General features: G+C 42.6%; 1 protein-coding gene across 1 annotated transcript in view; it reads left to right on the forward strand.

The window, feature by feature from the left end:
• The first annotated feature begins 3,612 nt into the window (after positions 1 to 3,612).
• TMEM45B (transmembrane protein 45B) overlaps positions 3,613 to 12,139 on the forward strand; it is a 29,845-nt gene continuing 21,318 nt past the window's right edge. Inside the window, exon 1 of the mRNA XM_030841129.3 lies at positions 3,613 to 3,656. The gene's annotated coding sequence lies outside the window, so the exon portion shown is untranslated. The remainder of the gene's footprint in view (positions 3,657 to 12,139) is intronic.

Consider the following 12,139-nt stretch of genomic DNA (forward strand, 5'->3'; position numbering starts at 1 on the left):
ATCAAAATTAAAACTTTTTTGCATCAAAGGACACTATCAACAGAGTAAAAAGGCAACCCACAGAATGGGAGAAAATATTTGCAAATCACATATCTGATAAGAGATTAATATCCAGAATATTTAGAGGCTTCCTAAAACTCAACAACAAAAATCAAAATACCCAATTCAAAAATGGGCAAAGCGTTCAGACATCTCTCCAGAGAAGGTATACAAATGGCCAATAAGCACACGAAAAGATGCTCAACAGCAATAATCATTAGAGAGGTGCAAATCAAAACCACAGTGAGATACTACTTCACACCTATTAGGATGGCTATTACCCCAAAACCAAAAACAAGCATTGTCAAGGATGTGGAGAAATTGGAACGCTTGTGCACTGCTGGTGGGAATGTAAAATGTCGCAGCTGCTGTGGAAAACAGTATGGCAGTTCCTCAAAAACTTAAACATAGAATTACCATTTGATCCAGCAATTCCACTTCTGGGTATATACACCAAAGAACTGAAAGCAAGAACCCAAACAGATATTTGTACACCAAATAAAACCAAGATTTATAGCAGCATCATTCACCGTAGCCAAAAGCAGAAACAATACAAATGTCCATCAACAGGTGAATGGATAAACAAAATATAGTATACATGTACAACAGAATCTTACTCAGCCTTAGAAAGCAATGAAATTGTGATACATGCTACAATATGGATGAACCTTGAAGACACTATGCTAAATGAAATAAGTGAGACCGAATAGGACAGATTCTGTATGATTCCACTTGAAAGAGACACCTTGAGTAGTCACATTCATAGAGAATGTGGAACAGTCGTTACCAGGGGCTCGGGGAGCAAGGGATGGGCAGTTATTGTTTAATAGGTGTACAGTTTCAGCACAGGACGATGAAAAGTTCTGGAGATAGATAGATAGATGGTTGTACAGCAATGTGAACATACTTAATGCCACTGTAGTGTACAGTTAAAATGGTTAAAATGTTAATTTTTATGTTATGTATATTTTATCACACACAAAAAAAGAAAAACAAAAATCTCTCACCACTCTGCAGACTTTTTAACTTTAACAATACATTATGACTATTTTCCTGGTCAACAAATATAAATCTAATTCACCCTTTTTAATCACTGCACAATATATCATAGAAAGGGTATGCTATACCATATTTAACTACTCCCATATTGAGAAACACTTGCTGTTATAAATAACGTTGCAGTCAGAATCTTTAAGGTTCTTACGATGTATTCGTTCTGTGCAATGGAGTCTCCAAACTGTGATTCCTGGTGAATGGTATATTTAGATCTTTATTTAATGCATTTTCAATTTGTATTTGTTCAACGTATCAAGCAGGAGGGAAGATGTTCCGCATTAGTTAGGTTATGGACTCGGTTGCATGTGGCGAAAACCTCCAAAAGCTGTGACTTACAGCTGTGATGTAATTTTGTTTCTCTTTCACATTACAGTCTGGAGATGGGCATTCCAGGACTGGTACACAGACTACTGAGTGAGATGACCCAAGCATCCAGACTCCTTTTATTCTCTTACTCCACCATTCATTTTCATGGTCCCTGATGGCCCACTGTCATGTCCATATTCCAGTCAGCAGGAGAGGGGAGGGGAGAAGCCCGGCACAAGCCCTTCCTCTCAGGACTCCACCCAGAGGTTGCCTAAACCACTTCCACTCACAGCTTATTGTCCTGAACTTAGTCACGTAACCCATCCTACCTAAAAGGGAGGCTGGGAAAGATGGCGCTCCTGCGGGGTGGCTGTGTGCCCTGTTAGCACCGTGATGGCCAAGAGGAGATGAGATGATGAACAACTCTATGATAAGATCCTCCAAAAGAACAGTCAATTATGTCAGCAATATTTATAAAATAAACCATTTCCCACCGAATTAAAATGCCATCCTTGTGTACATTTAGGCTCATATGATTGATCTGTTTCTAAATGCTAATCTGCTCCACTTTCATATTAAATGAACGTTGTAATAATTGTTAGCTGCTCTCATTGTATTACAGTTGTTGATATATTAGTAATTTAGCTTTTGTTAACTGTTTGATTTAAGCTGTTTGATTTACACTATTTCCACAGATCAACTTAAAGATGGTCAAACTTATTTTGTAAAAACTGGTTTGTCCTGGCTCTTGGATATTATCATTTGAGGCAGAAGCAATTTTCTTAGTTCTGGGTTTTCAATGTTAAGAACCATCTCTACCCACCTGTGACTACAGCTAAGCGGTCACACATTTATTTCATCATCGTTGCCTTAGAGGAAAAGGGACCATTACTGAAGAGAAAGCCTGACCACAGCAGGGGTCTGGTGAGAGGCACAGCATTTCCCAGGGTAACAGGCATCCAGGACTCCGCCTTACCTTCCATTTCACAAGCAGTGGGTGTGAGCAAGGGCCAGGATGAGGCCTAATGGGTAAATCAGTTCCCACGCTGATGGGAAATTAAAGTGGTACTCTCCAGCTCCTGGCTCTGGCACACTATCCATCTCAAGTGTGTGGCTCCATTAGCCTTTTAACCGACAGCCCTGCCTCTGGCTTTATCTCCTTCCACCAGGCCTCATGCACTCTATTTATAGAGGAAAATTTTGCTCAGGTTTATGCCTTATGCTCAAAAGTGCCTTCCTTTGACTTTGGCTTTAGAGAAAAGAAAAGCTATGTGATCCAAAGAAGCTGCACTGGGGATCCTGTCCTCTTTCCACCCTGCTTTTGCCTCTCTCTAAAACCTAAATACAGCATCTCTTCCATGAAGCCTTCCTGGTTTCCAGTGCCTACAACAATGGAATAAGCTGGAAGGCATCTTAGAGACCTGGAGGCTCCATTCTCAGCCCTGGCTTCCTCTGCTCCCCTGAATCTGCCCACACTCCTCCCCCAGATTCTGATCAGTGGTCTGAGATGGAGCCGTACCTCTTGCATTATTTTAACTTCCACAAGGGATTATGACCAACAGATGGGGTGGGAAACTACACCACTAGGCCAACCACTTAACGTAGAGATGAGGGCATGGAGACCACATGACACTGCAAAGTCACGCCTTCCTTCCTAGGAGCAGCTCCTTCCAGGCAGGGACATTAGCTCCTTTGCAGCTGTGTCTCCAGAACCTAGAACTGTGTCTACCTGGCGTGCGGATTTGCTGGCAGTTCTGCTGAATGAATACGACATCAAGCTTAACCTAGAAAACTGGTCCGGGATATGACACCAGAGCCTTCCTTTGCTGGAGGGTGATCCGTGCCTAGTTGGCAGGCCTGTTCACCACCATTGCTTGGCTTGTTAAACGGTCTTCCTTGAGCCAGCCTCCGCCGTCACCTCCCAGGCTCTGTTCATTGCTTTGCATCATAAGAGGTCAAAGTTAGTCACGGCTGGCCTTACGTGCTTGGAAACCGGCCCCTGTTGGAACACACATCTTAGGGAGTGTCTGGAGCCAGGAAACAACCCGGCGGGAGTTGTCAGGGGCGTGGAGGACAGTGCGGACTTTGAGACGGGCAGTCCAGCCCCCGGGCAGGTGCGGGGAGGGGCGGTCGGGGTTGGGGGAGGACCGGCTGGCGGCGGCCGGGCGGGGAGGGGCGCTCGCACCTGCGGGGTGGCAGCTGCACTCGGCGCGCAAAGCGGCCACGGACTGACGGCTCGTAGGCGCTCGGCGCAGGTGAGACGCCGGCTGCGGGCAGGGGGCTCGGCCCGGAGGGGTTCCGACGCGGAGGGGCTCGGCCAGGGGAGGGGTCTCGGCTGGGGAGGGCAGGGAGGCGCTGGAGGTCCAGGGGTGGGGAAGCTGACCCGAGGGCCCCCTCGGGGCTGGAGGTGGGGCCGCACTGGGAGGCTCCCTCCGCGCCCGCGCACCTGTGGCCGATCGCCAGCGGCCCTGGGGTGAATATTGTCGCGACCCCGGCCTGGCAGGGCGACCGTGTCGCCCGGTGAGAGGAGCTTCCAAGTGTGAAGCCCCTGCCCTCCGTTCCGCCCCGAGGATCGGAACCCCCCCGCGGTGATGACTCGTGTCCCGCCCGGAGACCGGAGCTGTCTTGAGTCCGCGGCTCGCAGCGGCGGCACTTCCACCCCGACCCTCCCCGGGCCGGCGCCCCCCGCCCCCCGCGAATGCGCCCACCACATACTCTCCTTAGGCCAGCAAGCCTTGAGGCTAACAGTGAGAGGCAACTGACAGATAATGTCCCCTGAGCCATTATTTAGCTTTCACGGACAGGCCAGTGGGCAGAGGGATGCGAGGGGTCAAGGGGGAAGGTTAGCAGTGGTTGGAGAGGTTTAGTGGGGCCTGAAAATAGTTTTAGGTGTCCCCGTCTGGGTCCAGAGTGATCACCTCCGGAGACAGGAGCTAGCCCTCCATGTAAGAAGGGTTGTGCTGCAGCAACGGAAACCCCCTATGAAATAAACAATTTAAAAATTTTAGCCAGAAATGAGCACTTCCTTCCTGTTCTCTTCCACCACTGCCCTCGCCTGCCATTTTCCCCACATCCCTGGCCGGCTGCCCCGTTGCCCTACCCGCCGCTCTGCTGGGCTCATAAAGTGACAAAAGAATTTTACCTGTGTTTTTGCATTCACTCCAATAAGTAGTACGGCTTACTGTTAAAGGAAACGTGTACTCCTTTTAACCAGATGTGCAACATATCAGTATATTCTGGGTTTTGTACCATGTTGAACACTGCTGGGGAGAAAAATAATACACTCTGAGATAGGGGGGTGCGGCCTGCTTCAGACTGAGCTCTTCCTGAGTGACAGTTCCTCTGCTTAATAATATGATGTAGTTACCCTCTGTTCCTAAAGTTTCTGGAAAAGATATGGAACTGATATGAGGGCTTTGTTGAATAAGGCCCCTTAATTTTACAAGGGGAGAGCACCTGACATAAGCAGAGAAAAAGGCATTATTTCTGGTTATGCATTATTTGTTCTGGTACTACAGGAGGCAAGCACTCAGTTTTCTTTTTAAAGACCTTTGATTTCCTCGCACTTCTTCCATGGGCGGTGGAAGCAGTATTACCACTTATCACATACTCTGCATTTTTCCTCATATTCTGCGGGTTCCTCCCCGACCCTTCTGGGGAATGTTGGTTGTGATGGACTAGGTGAAGTTACTGAATCTCACGTTTGGCACCAGTAATTTTATGTAAAGTATTCCCCAATATCCTTGGTTGTGTGTCTTGCCTAATCTTAGCAAATAGCACTTTGAAATTGTCAGGATTTGGCAAGGGCTGAGGCGAAAGGGTTGGATAAAGAGGAAGAAAGAATTCTGCTGTCTTATCTCCCCACCGTTCACTTTGGCTGCCATGCTCAGTTGGTCAAAGTACAGATGTTACCTACGTTGGTTGTAATCAAAAGATTGTCTTTCTCTCAAACGCATCTGCTTGTTGAAAATGGATACGATCAATTTTACCATGTGTAGAACCACTCCCATAGCCACAGTTCCTGTTACTGCAAAACTTTTTATAATTGTGGGTAAGAGAATGGAAGTCATGACTGCGTCATCAGCTAATGGCTGCATATGTAGACAAATTTCCCATCTACACTTGAGACAGGTTATAAGGCAAAACCCAGATTATTCACAATACTATACCATACTGAATATGGACAATTAGAGGCCGCAGGTAAGTGATGTAATTCCCACACTTCGTTTGAACCCAGCTTCCCTTTTAACCAGCCAACCCTTTCCCCCAACCTTTACTGGGGCTAGAAACAAACAGAGATGATTTCAACTTTAGCTGTTTCTGTTTCTCTTGCCTATTCTCTTATGTAAAAATAAAATGGGTCACAAGGTACACTATGGCAGGCAGAAGGAAACTCAAAAGATCTATCTGCCTTGTGGAATGAAGAATTAAACTGAAAACATCAAAGCACACTCATGTATTCCCCTAGCAGGATTTAGACTTCCAAGCCATTATCAATAGCTTGCTGGTATCAAATCATAATGGGGCTTTACAGAGTACCAGGCATCTTCCTTAGCACTTTGAGGTCAGAGTAATAGCCCTATTTTTTTTTTAGTATGCTTTTTATTTTTTTATTATTTTTTAATAGATCTTTATTGGAGTATAATTGCTTCATATTTTATAAATGAGGAAATTGAGATTTAGACACTGAGTGTCCATCCCAGGGTTACTCAGCTGTTTCGTGGCAAAGCCGGGTCTCAAACCAGAACTCCCTCCAGCATGTTCTTTTTCCCTTTGTTTGTTTGTTTAATTTGGAGTGGGCAGTTGTTTGTGATTTGTTTAATATATCCTCTGACTTGAACTCTTAGAGTTTAAATTTAGAAACATTCTTGTCTGGTATATTTCATGGCCATCGTTGTTCAATGTAATCACAAAATATTTTAGAGCTGAGCCCAATCTTCTTGTTTTTCAAAGAAGAAAAGTGGATTCGGGAAAAATTAAGCAGTCACCCCACATAGCTTCCCCAAATGTACTTCGCTAATGAATTACAGAGAAAACCTAGGTCTCCCAATGTCCAGACTATTGCTCCTTCTGGCATGTGGTCCCCTGAGGATTTCCTACATACATAAATCGAGTGGTTTATTTCGACTGACTCTGTTGCTTTAGGGACTGTGACAGCAAACTATAGCCCCACTGAATCCTGGACTCAGACACCTGTAGATTCTTCTACTCTAACTGTATTCCACATTCCATGAGGGAAAGAGCCTTATTTGTCTGGCCCGTTGTATTATTCCTAGCACAGTGCCCAAAGCACTCAAAAAACTGTGTTCAATATACGGTATATCAAATACACATTTGAACAAGTATGAGATGTCATCAGGATTTCATTCAGCTACAAGTCACAGAAGACCCCACTCTGGGGGCTTAATAAGTAAGGAGTTTATTCTTCTCAGAGAACCAGAGGTCTGCAGGTGCAAAGTCCAGGGCCACAGCAGGCTCCTTCCACCCTTAGCACGCTTTCGTCCTCACTGAAGGACAGGCACCTCTTCTGTGCTTAATAGAAAGAAGGGCAGAAGGCGTGTACCAGCTGAGTCTGTCCCTTTTTGATAATACAGTAAGTCCCCTACATACAAACCTTTAAGTTGTGAACTTTCAAAGATGCGAACGTGTGTTCGCATGTCCAATCACGTAAGTTAGTTCACGTGAAATTGCAGCTTGCCCTCTGTCAGTCCTTCAGCTCTACCATCTCCCACCTCCTCTCCCTCCTCCAGTCAGTAACTCTTCTTGCCTGTTCACTCGATGCCAGACCCTGGATGCCAGCTGTTGGACTGTACTACTGTACTTTTCAAGGTATGTACTGTAAGATTTAAAATGTTTTCTTTATTTTTTGTGTACGTTTTTTATGTATTATTTGTGTGAAAAGTATTATAAACCTATTACAGTACAGTACTATATAGCTGAATGTGTTAGTTGGGTACTTAGGCTAACTTAGCTGGACTTACAAATTGGACTTAAGGAACGCGCTCTCGGAACGGAACTCGTTTGTATGTAGGGGACTTACTGTAATATTAAGATCTTCCCTGGAAGCTCCACCCAGTAGCCCTCTTATACATCTCACTGGTATAAAGACTATGTCACACAACTACCCCAAACTGTAAGGAGCCTGAGAAAATCCAGTGTTTTCGTTGGACATGTTGCCAATACAATAAAATAGGGATTCTGTTAATTAGGAAGAATGGATATCGGGTAAGCAAATAGCAGTGTCTGCCATGGTGCTTTTTATGGGTCACTGACTCTGTTTATACATCTGTTATTCTTTATCATTTTATTTATTTTTTGTTGTTTGGTTTACTAAAAAGCAATAGATAATGCAGTGGGTCTAGGGGAACTTTTTGAAATTGTAGGTTCCAAGTCCTGCCCTGAGAAATGCTGATTACTTAGGTCTGGGATGGGTCTATAAATCTGAATGATAAACGGGCACTGCAGGTAATTTGAATGCAGGTGGTCACAGGACCACAACTCGAAAAACACTGAACTTGGGGTAGTTTAGCAGAGGCGCCTTCGTTTTATTTCCAACAGCTTTTCTGTCTCACTCCTCTTGGGGCGTCACTTTCTTTTTTTAATTCTCTGTTTTGGTCAAAACAAATAAATGTATAGTCTTAAAAGTTCTACGAGGTTTTTATGGAGTTTATACTAAGCTGCATCCCCAGAGGCAACTACTTTCCATGCTTTCGGCTACATTTTTCTCATGTTTACCATCATATTCCCAAATAACATGCAAATACTGGCTCTTCCCCCACCCCCCGGCCACACACACACAGTTCTAGATAATACCTACTGACATCCTACCTTGAAGGATGTGGCTTTAGCTCTCTTATACCCTCATAATTCTACCTCACATTCACTTCCCTTTCTTGCAAGTTCCCAATATATCAAGTTATATCATAATATTTTTCGATATAGTAATGTTTAGTGTTTGCATTATTATGACTACGTAAATATTATTCACAACTGAGCCATATGATAAACCATGATTTTTACACCTCCTCTCTTGTACAACCTTTTCTACCGTCCTGGAGTTAGTCACTGCTACATCTTCAATTGCTTAAGTGTTGAGTACTCATTACTAATTCTTGCTCAACCTTCGACAGGATGGTAAAATTCCTCTCAGTAGAGTTAGTCAACGTCAAGTAAGTAGCCAGTTTTCTTTTTTTTTTTCCCTTGGGAAATCCCTGCTCAGCCAGCTCCCCCATTCTCTGGAACTGGTCCTTCTCTGAGCCCCTTGTTACCCTGGGAGCTCCCTCATTGGCATCCTGTGGATTGTACAGGATTCCTGTCCCTTGGAGTCCATGCCTTGGACTCCATTCCTTGGTTCTGCTGGAGCATAGTTTCCTGAGGAAGGATGCATGGAGGCAGAGGCAGCTTCACCCGGAGCTGATGAAGTCATGGGGCCACTGTGAGGGCTGCAAATCACTGCAAGCTGTCGGGGATGTGGGCAGGGAGGCAGGTTGCCATCGAGAGGCATTTTTGGTCAATTTTCTAAAGAGATTTTAAAAGAAAGAGCCCTGAATCTCCATGGCCCCTGTTTGTTGTGATTTCTTTCCTCAATGTAAATATTCACATTCACACCCAACTCTGTAATTCAATGACTTTTTTTCTTTTAATTTTTGGATTTTATTTTTTTATACAGCAGGTTCTTATTAGTCATCCATTTTATGCACATCAGTGTACACGTCAATCCCAATATCCCAATTCATCCCACTACCACCCCACCCCCCCACCGCTTTACCCCCCTGGTGTCCATACATTTGTTCTCTACATCTGTGTCTCTATTTCTGCCCTGCAAACTGGTTCATCTGTACCATTTTCTAGGTTCCACATATATGCATTAATATACGATATTTGTTTATCTCTTTCTGACTTACTTCACTCTGTATGACAGTCTCTAGATCCATCCACGTCTCTACAAATGACCCAATTTCATTCTTTTTTACGACTGAGTAACATTCCATTGTATATATGTACCATATCTTCTTTATCCATTTGTCTGTTGATGGACACTTAGGTTGCTTCCATGAACTGACTATTGTAAATAGCGCTGCAATGAACATTGGGGTGCATGTGTCTTTTTGAATTATGGTTTTCTCTGGGTATATGCCCAGTAGTGTGATTGCTGTATCATATGGTAATCCTATTTTTAGTTTTGTAAGGAACCTCCATACTGGTCTCCATAGTGGCTGTCATTCCCACCAACAGTGCAAGAGAGTTCCCTTTTCTTCACACCCTCTCCAGCATTTGTTGTTTCTAGATTTTCTGATGATGCCCATTCTAACTGGTGTGAGGTGATACCTCATTGTAGTTTTGATGTGCATTTCTCTAATAATTAGTGATGTTGAGCAGATTTTCATGTGCCTCTTGGCCATCTGTATGTCTTCTTTGGAGAAATGTCTACTTAGGTCTTCTGCCCATTTTTGGATTGGGTTTTTTTTTAATATTGAGCTGCATGAGCTGTTTATATATTTTGGAGATTAATCCTTTGTCCATTGATTTGTTCGCAAATATCTTCTCCCACTCTGAGGGTTGTCTTTCCGTCTTGTTTATGGTTTCCTTTGCTGTGCAAAAGCTTTGAAGTTTCATTAGGTCCCATTTGTTTTTGTTTTTATTTCCATTACTCTAGGAGGTGGATCAAAAAATACCTTGCTGTGATTTATGTCAAAGAGTACTCTTCCTATGTTTTCCTCTAAGAGTTTTATAGTGTCCAGTCTTATATTTAGGTTTCTAATCCATTTTGAGTTTATTTTTGTGTATGGTATTAGGGGGTGTTCTAATTTCATTCTTTTACATGTAGCTGTCCAATTTTCCCAGCACCACTTACTGAAGAGACTGTCTTTTCTCCATTGTATATCCTTGCCTCCTTTGTCATAGATTAGCTGACCACAGGTGTGTGGGTTTATCTCTGGGCTTTCTATCTTGTTCCATTGATCTGTATTTCTGTTTTTGTGCCAGTACCATACTGTCTTGATTACTGTAGCTTTGTAGTATAGTCTGAAGTCAGGGAGTCTGATTCCTCCAGCTCCGCTTTTTTCCCCTAAAGACTGCTTTGGCTATTCGGGGTCTTTTCTGTCTCCATACAAATTTTAAGATTTTTTGTTCTAGTTCTGTAAAAACTGCCATTGGTAATTTGATAGGGATTGCATTGAATCTGTAGACTGCTTTCGGTAGTGTAGTCATTTTCACAATATTGATTCTTCCAATCCAAGAACATGGTATATCTCTCCATCTGTTGGTGTCATCTTTAATTTCTTTCATCAGTGTCTCATAGTTTTCTGCATACAGGTCTTTTGTCTCCCTAGGTAGGTTTATTCCTAGGTATTTTATTATTTTTGTTGCAATGGTCAATGGGAGTGTTTCCTTAATTTCTCTTTCAGAATTTTCATCATTAGTATATAGGAATGCAAGAGATTTCTGTGCATTAATTTTGTATCCTGCAACTTTACCAAATTCATTGATTAGCTCTAGTAGTTTTCTGGTGGCATCTTTAGGATTCTCTATGTATAGTATCATGTCATCGGCAAACAGTGACAGTTTTACTTCTTCTTTTCCTATTTGTATTCCTTTTATTTCTTTTTCTTCTCTGATTGCCGTGGCTAGGACTTCCACAACTATGTTGAATAATATTGGTGAGAGTGGACGTCCTTGTCTTGTTCCTGATCTTAGAGGAAAGGCTTTCAGTTCTTCACCATTGAGAATGATGTTTGCTGTGGGTCTGTCATATATAGCCTTTATTATGTTGAGGTAGGTTCCCTCCATGTCCACGTTCTGCAGAGTTTTTATCATAAATGGGTGTTGAATTTTGTTAAAAGCTTTTTCTGCTTCTATTGAGATGATCATATGGTTTTTATTCTTCAATTTGTTAACATGGTGTATCACATTGATTGATTTGTGTATATTGAAGAATCCTTGCATCCCTAGGATAAATCCCACTTGATCATGGTGTATGATCCTTTTAATGTGTTGTTGGATTCTGATTACTAGTATTTTGTTGAGGATTTTTGCGTCTATATTCATCAGTGATATTGGTCTGTAATTTTCTTTTTTTGTAGTATCTTTGGTTTTGGTGTCAGGGTGATGGTGGCCTCACAGAATGAGTTTGGAAGTGTTCTTTCCTCCGCAATTTTGTAAGAGTTTGAGAAGGATGGGTGTTAGCTCTTCTCTAAATGTTTGTTAGAATTCACCTGTGAAGCCATCTGGTCCTGGACTTTTGTTTGTTGGAACATTTTTAATCACAGTTTCAATTTCATTACTTGTGATTGGTCTGTTCATATTTTCTATTTCTTCCTGGTTCCGTGTTGGGAGGTTATACCTTTCTAAGAATTTGTCCATTTCTTCCAGGTTGTCCATTTTATTGGCATAGAGTTGCTTGTAGTAGTCTCTTAGGATGCTTTGTATTTCTGTTGTAACTTCTCCTCTTTCATTTCTAATTTTATTGATTTGAGTCCTCTCCCTCTTTTTCTGAATGAATCTGGCTAATGGTTTACCAATTTTGTTTATCTTCTCAAAGAACCAGATTTTAGTTTTATTGATCTTTGCTATTGCTTCCTCTGTTTCTATTTCGTTTATTTCTGCTCTGATCTTTAGGATTTCTTTCCTTCTGGTAACTTTGGGTTTTGTTTGTTCTTCTTTCTCTAGTTCCTTTAGGTGTAAGGTTAGATTATTTGAGATTTTTCTTGTTTCTTGAGGTAGGCTTGTATAGCTATAA

This window comes from Globicephala melas, chromosome 8, assembly GCF_963455315.2.
Source record: "Globicephala melas chromosome 8, mGloMel1.2, whole genome shotgun sequence".
In the NCBI taxonomy this organism is placed as follows: Eukaryota; Metazoa; Chordata; class Mammalia; order Artiodactyla; family Delphinidae; genus Globicephala; species Globicephala melas.